The sequence below is a fragment of the Neofelis nebulosa genome, chromosome 9, assembly GCF_028018385.1.
Source record: "Neofelis nebulosa isolate mNeoNeb1 chromosome 9, mNeoNeb1.pri, whole genome shotgun sequence".
Lineage (NCBI taxonomy): Eukaryota > Metazoa > Chordata > Mammalia > Carnivora > Felidae > Neofelis > Neofelis nebulosa.
Window position 1 is genome coordinate 136,032,705 of NC_080790.1, and position 7,690 is coordinate 136,040,394.

General features: G+C 58.7%; 1 long non-coding RNA gene across 1 annotated transcript; it reads left to right on the plus strand.

Annotated features, from left to right (window-relative positions):
- Window positions 1-260: 260 nt before the first annotated feature.
- Window positions 261-1,585, plus strand: LOC131486275 (uncharacterized). Its single transcript, XR_009249282.1, has 2 exons — window positions 261-828; window positions 1,219-1,585. It is a non-coding gene; the product is annotated as an uncharacterized LOC131486275 (long non-coding RNA).
- Window positions 1,586-7,690: the final 6,105 nt, after the last annotated feature.

Consider the following 7,690-nt stretch of genomic DNA (forward strand, 5'->3'; position numbering starts at 1 on the left):
GGGCTTCCCCGGGAGCGCGGGCCTGCCACGTAGATTCCGAAGGTGGCACGTTGCTTTCACGTATGTTCCCCTCTGCTCTCGCTGGGCCTTTTCTCCTCTCTGCGCGTGACCCCGCGCTTGGCGGGAGCCGCGGACGCGGCCTGGCGGCGAGACCTTGCACGAGAGGGGCCGGGGGTCCGAGGTGGGGTCCTGCAGGCACAGGGTGGCCACACCCCTCCCTGCTCCTGCGGCGGTTGGTCTGACGCCGCGTCCTGGGGGCACAGACGCCGGGAGGGGCCTGCAAAACGTGGCCTGCTTTGTGTCCCGCGTCCGGGAGCCTCCTCAGAGCCCTCTGCGGCCAAGGGGGTCTCCTGACCCCTGCCTGCCCAGCCCGTGTTCGGGGTGGCTTCGTCCGCCATGCGCCTGGACGAACGGATGCCGTGGGTGGGATCCGGTAGGTCGAGGTGAACCGCCTGCTTACGACGTCGCGTCGCGGCTGCTCTTCTGGAGCAGGGGGGTTCTGCCAAGCGAGAAGCTGCTCGAGTGCCTGGTCGTGTGGGAAGGGGTCGGTTGTCACGCGGTGTCCCAGGCGCACGCCGCTCTGGTCACCGCTTGCACTGTTGCTCGCTTCTTTCAGTTGATCCGCTTTTGGAAAACATGGTTGCCTTGCAAAAAAATTAGCCACCGCCATCAGTTGCAAGAAAGAAAGGAAGTCTATGGGAAACGATTCTCTTTTGCCCGAGGTAACCATAAAAATTAACACCGTGAAAACAAAGCAGTAAAAACGAGCCACGAACTAATACGACAGAAGGTAAGACGTACCGCGCAAAGCCATCTTCAAGGGACGAGGTACAGCTCTGGAAAATTCTCTCAAGGGGACGTTATTCCGTATGTTCTAGGCTGTTTGGTAGGAACTCTGCCATTTTTGGAGTGACCTGGGAAACCTTTTTTTTTTTTTTTTTTCATTCAACCCAAATTTGATTTTGTTTAAACATTTATTTTATTTTATTTTTTAATTTTTTTTAACGTTTATTTTTGAGACAGAGACAGAGCATGAACGGGGGAGGGGCAGAGAGAGAGGGAGACACAGAATCCGAAGCGGGCTCCGGGCTCCGAGCTGTCAGCACAGAGCCGGATGCGAGGCTCGAACCCACCGACCGTGAGATCATGACCTGGGCCGAAGTCGGAGGCTTAAACGACCGAGCCACCCAGGCGCCCCAACATTTATTTATTTTTGAGGGACGGCGCACAAGCAGGGGCGGGGCAGAGAGAGCAAGAGGCAGAGGGAGACCCAGAACCGGAAGCAGGCTCCAGGCTCCGAGCCGTCAGCACGGAGCCCGACGCGGGGCTCGAACCCACGGACCGGGAGATCGTGACCCGAGCCGAAGTCGGACGCTGAACCGACTGAGCCACCCAGCGGCCCCGGAGTTTGGTTTTCCTTTGAAAGGAGGGGGTTCTGTGAGAAACGAGCCAAACACATTAGGGAACGTGTGAGCCAGCATTTTCCAAATTAAACATCCATTCGCAGGTTGTGAAGTGACTGGAGTCGTTGCTACTGGCGTTGTTGTAGCGGAGCCGTATTAAAATATATTTATTTTCTATTTTCTGCTACGTCGTTCGCAGTGACGGTCAGTATCGTTCGGCGTAACTTGTGCCACCGTCACGCGTGTGCGCGCGTGTCTACGCACAGGCACGTTCTGTACGCTCATCGTGTCCCGGACTGGGGTTGCTCTCCCTGCTACGTCTTACACGGTTTAGGACGAGTCCTTGGGGCTCAGTAACTCCAAGCACCACCCGCCACGAGCACCAGCCGTAATGGTTTCCTTGCATTTCCCCCCCCCCCGAAACGGGAGAGGGACTATCGACTAAAACGGGACATTTGAAGTGTCCGCACAGCGTTGTACGTCGTGAGGAACGTGGGCTGCCCAGCGACGAATCCCAGCGCTGGCGCCCCGAGCGTGTCCTCTCTACTTCCCTGAGCCCCGGCGACCGCATCTGCGGAACGGGACACCTTAAAAGCAGCGCTCGCGGAAGACCGGCGCTGAGGATTCAGAGTGAAGGCCCGCGAAGTGTTTCCGGGGCCGGCCGGCCCACGGCACGTGCTCAGACTCTTGCTGCCCCCGCTGGAACTTCCAGGTGGGATGACACCCGTGGGACGCTTCCCTTTCCCCCTGGGGCCCTACAGGGACGGAAGTCACACGCCGGGCGGTCTTGGGCTCTCCGGTGCGGGTTTCAAAGCGGCCGGCAGATGGCGCCAGCGACTCCGGCGCCCGTGTTGGGGGCGGGGCGGTTCCGTGTTCTCCTCGCACTTGTTCCGGGAAGGGAGGGTTGGCTCTCCGCTTGGTGGTGTCGTGAAGCTTGTCAGTGGGGTTGAAGGAGTATGTGCCCCGTTAGAAAAATGTTCTTTCGAACTATACGCTTTATCTTTACCGGGAGTGATGGCCTCCTTAGGAAATCCTGGAGTCAGTGTTTTTTCAGAGGTCCGATTCCTGACTCCTCTACTTTAAAATTCAATGCCTCCCCCACCCCCACCCCCCGCGCCGTGGTTCCCTTACGGGACACTGGAGTTTTGTTGCCTGTCGGTGTGGGCGATCCTGAGCACCCACACACCCTTTGGCATCCCTCTGCCCTGGTTTGGGAAGGAAAGAGTAGGAAATGCAAATCTCCTTCCCAGGTGGACCCTGGTGGCCAAAAGGGCCATTTGGAGACGAACTTTGGTGCCTTTGAACCCTCTCCACCTACCTGGGCTAGTGGGTGGGAAATGCCTCCTGGCGGCAGGCTAGCGGGAGCAGTTTCAGTAAGAGCACCCTGTTCCCTAGAGAGGGGCTGGGTTGACCCCCCCCCCCCCCCGAGACCGGCCAGCGGGATCGCCTGCAAAGCGAGGGTACCCCGATTTCATGCAGCTCAAGCAGCAGAAGGTGGGAGGAGGCAGGAGAGCCGAGCAGCTGTACTTTTGAGAGTTTTGGGTTTTGGGGGGGGGGGGTTGTTTTTTTGTTTTTTTGTTTTTTTGTTTTTTTTTTTGAGAGTTTTTCATCACCAAGAGGCTCACATAAGCAGAGTGAACCATTCTACAGCCTGGCGTGTGTAAGTCGTCGTGAATTTTGTGTCACTAATACGGACAAAGACTCTCGAAGGGAAGGGCTGTTTCCAAAGCAAATAAAACGCTGGTTGCATACTTCCTTAACACATGAGTCAGCCCCTCAAGAAAAGTAGCTATTTTACCAGTTTGAGTTTCTCCCCGGGGGGAGGGATGGGGGAAGGTAGCGGAGGGGAGAGAACAAACGTGCTTAGAAGAAACTCATCCACTGGCACTGCCCCGGGGCCCAGCCCACACTGCCCTCTGGGTCATCTGGGCATCGCTTCCTGCGTCCCGTCCCCGGTCCTTCTCCACCGCGGGTCAGAAGCAAGAGGCCACACTCCCCGGCTTTGGAGTCTCAGCACAGATGCCCCCTGGTGTCACCGTTGCTCTGGGGCCCGGAGGGGCTGGCCGTGACACTGTGCCCGAGGGCTCCTGCCTGCCCCTGCCGCACGTCTCTGCAGGGCTGCTCCCCACCCCTTCCTCCAGCGCCCCCGTCCGCCATCGCCTCTGATTCTGGGGTGACCTTTAAAGCCAAAGTGCCACGGAAGTGGACTTTTCTGAGAGAACAACTTGCATGGCTTTCCTCTTGTCTTCGGATTCGTCGCGTGTTTCGCGGTGCCAGGGGTCGCTTTATCTCCTGGGACTTCGTGTGACAAGGACCCCAGTTCTTGGCCGCCTCAGTGGGACTTAGCAGGGGCCCCTTGACCAGCGTGGGAGGCCCCAAGCATGATTCTGTTCGATTGAGAGTTGCCTGCAAAAGCAGAGTAGGTGCCTGTTATGGCCTGAGCTGTGTCCCCTCCTCCTACCACCACCAAATTCCTATGTTTAGTCCCAACCCCCAGAGCATCAAAGGCGACTGTACGGGAAGACCGGGTCTTTACAGAGGTGATGAAGTTAAATGGGGTCACCACGGGGCCGCCTGGGTGGCTCAGTCGGTTGAACGTCCAACTTCGGCTCAGGTCATGATCTTGTGGTCCGTGAGTTCGAGCCCCGCGTCGGGCTCTGTGCCGACAGCTCGGAGCCCGGAGCCTGCTTCGGGTTCTGTGTCTCCCTCTCTCTCTGCCCCTTCCCTGCTCACGCACTGTCTCCCTCTCTCTCAATAAATAAACATTAAAAATTAAAAGTAAATAAATAAGGTCACCGGGGTGGACCCTAATCCAATATGGCTGCTGTCCTTCTAAGAAGAAATTAGGACACAGACACCCGGGAGAGACTATGTGAGGACACAGGGAGGAGACAGTCATCTGCAAGCCAAGGACAGGGGCCTCCCCCCAAAAATCACCCTGCCAGCCCCCCAGCACCTCCATCTTGGACTTCTGGCCTCCAGAACTGTGAGGAAATAAATGTCTGTCATCCATGCCCCCCAGTCTGTGGTCCTTAGTCACAGCAGCCCGAGCTGACTAGGACAGTGTTCCCAGGGAGCCGTTTGCCTTCCAGCTGTGTGACACGGCGCCCCCTGCCCCCACCACCGCCCCAGAATAGACTCCACGTCCGTGCTGTACCTTCACCGCCACCCCCCACCCCCCAGCTCCTAGAGCCAGCCTCTGATGCACCTGCCGGGCTGCACCTGCTGGGGCAGGGTCCCGGGACCAGTGCTCACCGGGAAAACCCGGCCCCTGGGGCAGGCACCTCACTCCCACTGCAGAGAGGCTCAGCCCTCTCCCGAGCACTGGCTCTCACGGGTTTCTCGCAGCTGCGGGATTAGCCGCACAGGGTGGGGAAAGAGGCTTCCATTTACAGGACGCGACTTCCTGCAAATTCCCGGCACACACACCTGCTCGCCTGCGGAGTGCCAAAAAGTAAAAAGCGTGCAGCCTCCAGCGGGGGAATTGCCCTGCTTATAATCCACGTTTCCAGATCAGCAGTGGCCACTTTTCCAAGGTGGACGGAGGCAGCGCCCCAGGTTGTCTACTGATGAAACACCCTCACTAGCCCCACAGATGGCCACTGCTTTCCGAGCTACCGCGCGTGGCAAAAGGGGCTTTGCCGCTGTGACCAGGGCTCTGGGCCTTGAGATGGGGCGATTATGCCGGTGATGGGGGGGACCATCTTCCACTCAGCAGCTGGAAGACGGGGACAGAGGGAGAGCCCACCCGGCAGCCAGCTTGGAAGATGAGGGAAGGGGTCACCGGCCAAGGAAGGCGGCAGCCTCCAGAAGCCAAAAAGGGGCAAGGAGACGGATGTATCCCCTAGAGCCTCCGGAAGGAGCCAGACCTGCCGACATCTCGACTCTGGCCCATGAGACCCCTTTTGGGCTCCGACCTCCAGAGTAAGCAGAATGCGAGAATAAATCTGTGTCACCTGAAGCCACGAAGTGTGCGGAACTCGTTCCCACGAGCGAAGGAACTGACGCAGAGCAGTTCTTCCCTGGGGCCCCCACACCCACCCGGCCCGTGGACAGAATTCAGGGCCTGTGAACTTGGCGAGGGAAGAAGTCTTCCTCGGCAGAGTCCGACCGACACGGACGAGCCGTGGACGCAGGCCACAGGCCGTGCAGCCTCAGCAGCCGCCGTGACCCTGAACCTGAGCGGCTCTGAGCCACACGCACAGCACGGGTGTCCCGGCCATTTTGCCATTTTGTCGTCGTCCACAACGTTGGCAGCGTCCAAGCCACCGCTCGTTCTTGGTACTTTGCGCATCAACGGAAGGGCACACACGTTCGTGTATCACTGCTCATTTGTAAACACGTTAATAGCGTTTTTTGAATGTGCTTGTTTTCCGTGACATTTCTAGCCATTTTGTTGTTTGGAACCATCTATCGGAGGAGAGGCCTCAGGTCCTGGCAGACTGCGGGGGGGGGGTGGGGGGGGTGGGGAGGCCCAGGCCCACACAGAAGGGAGGGCCCCTGAGAGGGGACAAGGCTGGGGGAAGCGGGGAGGGGGGCCTTTCTGTACTGGGGGGGGGCGGGAGGGCATCTGGAACAAAGGGATTTGGGACTCTGTCCCACAGGCAACGGGAGTCGCCGAAGGAGCATGTGTGGGAGGGCTGACAAGGTCCCCATCTCCCCACCTGGCCCAGACTGCTGCTGTGTCGGCTGGAAACTGAGGGGTGCTGGTAAAAAACCGAAAACTGCAGGAGTTTGCGTTTACTGAGCGCCTACTCGGTATGAGTTTGACCTCAGCACTTTCTGTGTGTCCCTGCCCTGCAGGAGCCCCACGAGGAAGCTGCTACCGTCACGTCCATTTCATAGCCGAGGAAACTGAGGCCCGGGGAGGTGGCTGCCGGCAGGCTTGCGATGGGTGCGATGGGCACGGCTCACGAACGTAGGGAGGGCCGGCTCCTCCGGGCCTGCCCTCTGCTCTCTCCTCACAGCCCTGCCACTGCCTTTGCGAAGAACACGGGGTGGCTTTTTACCACCTGACGAGGAGAAGCAGAAAGGAGCCTTGCAAACCTGAAAACGGCAGGTAGATGGGGCTCCGCTAACGCGTCAAAGTCTGCGGGCCTCAAGTCGCCCGCGCTTCCTTTTCGATTTGCTGTGTTGATGTTTTCTTTCAGGGTTCCTCAGGCCTCTGGTTGGGGGTGGGGTGGGTGCGGGTGGCCCGCACGCTTCTACCTTGCAGCCTGACATTGAGACGAGGGGCAACCTTGGCTTGGATCCGCAGAAAGCCTGAGTTGCTTGGGTCTCCATTAGAATAGACAGGCTTCGGGGTTCCCCCCCCAACACCTCCAATCCCAGTCTTCTGTTCATTCATTCGTGTGTTGGCTCACTCATTCGTGTGTCTGCTCACTCAGTCGGCATACATTTATTAAAGGATTTTTTTTTTTAAGTAAATAAACTTATTTTGAGAGAGAGAGAGAGAGAGAGAGAGAGAACGAACGAGCAGGCTCCGGGCGCTCAGGGTGGAGCCTGACGCGGGGCTCGAACTCATGAACCCTGAGATCATGACCTGATCTGAAATCAAGAGTCAGACGCTCAACCGCCTGAGCCAGCCAGGCGCCCCCCTCAGCACCCATTTGTCATGTGCTTTCCATGTGCCGGGCCCTGGGCACGTGGCAGTGAACAAAGCAGCCAGCAGCCTCTTGGAGGTGACCTCTAGTGGGGAGACCGCCAGTCCATAGAGAGGCAAATGCAGGTGTAGGACGGCGTGGGGCAGGGACACGGGCTTCTGAGGGATTCTAGAAGAGAGGCCTGGATGCAGCCTGAGTCCCAGGCTCTGGGAGCATCCAGCTCAGCGGCCACTGATCCAAACGCCGGGCTGACTGCGTTCCGGGATGGACAGAAAACTAAAGATAGATCTGAGTCGATCCCCGGGCTGTATCCAGATGGTGCCTCCGAGACGCAGGTGGGGATGGTGAGGTCCTAGCCTGGCTGTCGCTGTGGAAAAGAGCCCAGGCTCCGGCGACACCTGGGAGGGGCGCAGGGAAGGCGGCTGCCGGTTCTGTTCCCAGTAGGGGTTGGGCAGTGAGGACGGGAATGGACATAAACTGGTGGTGTTTTAAGCAGAAGAATCCTTTCTTGGATCCCCACCTTTCCCGGCTGAGCAGCTGAAGCCCAGGGAGGCACAGGGCGGCTTCTCGGGCCTGGGGCCTGGAATGACACCCAGGAGTCCCAGGACCCCCGCGTGGCTCTGAAGACGGTTCTGAGACCCGAGCATGACAAACTGTGATTCCACCTGCCTCCCAGGGCTGCCG